Genomic DNA, 3,126 nt, shown 5'->3' with positions numbered 1-3,126 from the left:
GTATAAAACGTTTTTTATTTGTTATGTTTGTTGTTACCTGTTTTATACGATGAAATCTACCTATTTTTTGATAATTTTACGGTTCATTTAAAAGCTCTTTTCAAGACGAACATTTTCCGGGGTCAAACGTTGAAATCCGTCCATATCAATTTTGGACAGAGGCTTGATCGATTTGGTAAAGAATGCCCCATATATATATTCTCTATAATAATTATATACGTATTCTCTAAAGATCTTAGTAAAAATAAATGTATAAACTTTTATAGTGATTTTTAAGTATATAATTCTCCTTTTATTTAAATTAGATAAAAGGATAGTTACCTAAAATATTTAGATAAAATAATTATACATACTCTCTAAAATAATTATATATATTCTCTAAAGAAGATCTTAGTAAAAATCAATTTTTATAAAATTTGAAAGTAATTTTCAACTTGTTAAAATTAAACAAAAGGTGAGTTACTTAAAAATTACTTTGAAATTTTATACAAAAAGAAATTACTTAACAATTTTATACAAATTTATTTTTGCTAAGATCTTCTTTAGAGAATATATATAATTATTTGAGAGAATATATATAATTATTTTAAAGAATATATAACTGCTTTCTATTTAATTAAACAATGGGTACAAAATTCGATGCTTACAAAAATTGTATTTCCAAAATTGCGTGATTATTTTTCAGCAAACTGCACGTGTTCATATAGCAATTGTTTTCTTAAGTAATGATTATTTCTTTACTCTGTTTTAATTTGAATTTTACCTTTTTTGTTACAGAATCATCGTAGCGACGTTGCAGATATAACTCCACTGCGTTGCGCATCTGGTCGGTGAGTGATGAATGAATTACGTTTTTATTGAGGTAATGAATGTATGGTAATTTCATTGGCATATTATGTACCTGAATACATGAGTGCATGGATTTATTAACAATATACGAACACATATATGTATAACGTTGCATACATCCGTTTCCTTAAATTGAACATGTTATAACTGATTGATATCGTGTTGTTATTCGGATAAATTTAGTTATGTATGTCTGATTCTCTGGCGAATCTTATAGATCCGAATTTCTAAAGATTAGCGTTAGAAAATAGAGAAATTTTAGTAAGCCAAATTTAAAGGAAAAATTAAGCAGGATAATGTGACAAAGTGTGAACTTATAACGAGAGTATTGATTCCTTTATTCGCATCATTGTAAACTCACACTGTTAGAAATGTAACCACGAACTCCTTTTACATGTAAATGAAACTCGTGGTTATGAATGAAGTTAAAAAATTTAATGTACTTTTAATAAAATTTTATGTATAGTACATTAAATTTCATAAATTTCCATGAAAATTATATTAAATTTTATGTACATGTACACAAATATACTTTTTAGTTATACTTACATTAAATTTAATGTAATGTCATGAAATTAAGTTCAAATTGTGTAACTTGAAAGTTAATAAAATATTATTAAATTTTATATTCGCAAATTAATAATTAATAGTAAGTACGATCTAATTGTTGTTAGTATTTCTTCTGCATTTATTAATATTTCATTAAACCTTGGTTTAGAAAAATTTGTATTATCGTACATATTTTCGACATTTTCGTATAATCTCGCATTACTAAAATTTTTTAATTATGGGCCTATATTATCACTTTTATTATATTTTGAACAGCATTAATAATTGTATTGTAAATAATTGTTGTAATTGTAATGTCGAATTGTATAAAGGAATAATACAAAGAATAATATTTAAAAAATTATCGCAATTTTATTAGCGAAATACAATAAAATAATTAGACATAAAAATAAAAAAATAAATTAAAGGTATACTTACCTACAAAAACGGGCTACTAAATTGATTAGTAGCTTGTTTGTTTTATGGCTGAGTATACTTACAAAGAAAAGTGGACCGCCGCTTAAAATTGGTGAGGGTGGTGGAGGGCCTCTATATCTCGTTTTTGCTAAATTATACCTTAAATTAATAATATATGTTTAGAAGAGATTGAATTTATTAAAAACCTCTATATATAATATTGCTAGTAATTATAGAGACTTTGATGCATACTAGTAATTAGGTCTGGTAAAAATGGGCTGAAAATTGGCATAAAGAAACTTAACTTCGTAATGTTATAAGATATTATAAAATAAATTTCATTAAATTAACTTGTTTGAATTTTCAATTTCGTTTATTAAAATTCAACAACTTTTATTTACATATGGAAAAGATGTGAAATTAAAATGTTTTCGTTCGAGGTCCCATTAAACTATCCTTCCTATGGATAGTCGGCACGCTTTTGTCCTGAGGCACCGACGAGATACTATTAAAGACCGAAATCCTTACGGCAGTTCGCGTCCTTGTGAATATTGAAGTGTGATTATGAGTTAAAAACTGATAATATTATACTAATCTTATGATTTATTAGTTTAGTAGATGTATTTATGCATTTATAACTCAATAATACTCGATTTTTCTTTAAAATTGAGATTTCAGTGTTATCATCAAAATTTAATTATCAATAAAGATGATATAATTGCAGAGAAAAAATTGCGATTTTTTTGTAATATATAGGATATTACAGCTCTACAAGTATGTATATTTACTTATGGGACATTTATGTAATAAAAATTCATGAATTTAATAATGCATGTGCCAAATATTTATGTTAATAATAGCATTTATATCAATTGTCGGTAATGTCGGCGTTCTTGAATTACCTCCGGGCCCTTGGGGCCTTTTTTATACCGCCGAAAATTTGCCCAGAGTTGACGGTCTTTAATAATATCTCGTCGGTGCCTGAGGATTTAGTACAGAGGCGAACCACATCTACTGTAAACGATACGATTTTATCGATAGTGTTGGAAAGTGTATATATATTAGTCACGTAATTTCCAATCTGAAAATGAGTGTAATGGCGGTAGTGTATGGGTGATTTTGACGGTAACAGGAAGAAGACCGGCGTGGCCTCTCTCAGGGTTCTCTCTGGTCATCGGTCGAAGCAGAGAGAAACCTGAGAGCGGCCATCTCGGCCTTTTCCTGTAATGCTTCTAACCTTTGACTATATACCTCTGGACTGCTAACGGCAGCCATTACTGGAATCCAAGATCTCAGAGCCATCAGGTCCGG

Source organism: Trachymyrmex cornetzi, unplaced genomic scaffold (assembly GCF_001594075.2).
Source record: "Trachymyrmex cornetzi isolate Tcor2-1 unplaced genomic scaffold, Tcor1.1 scaffold964, whole genome shotgun sequence".
Classification (NCBI taxonomy): Eukaryota; Metazoa; Arthropoda; class Insecta; order Hymenoptera; family Formicidae; genus Trachymyrmex; species Trachymyrmex cornetzi.
This window is presented reverse-complemented; position numbering follows the sequence as displayed.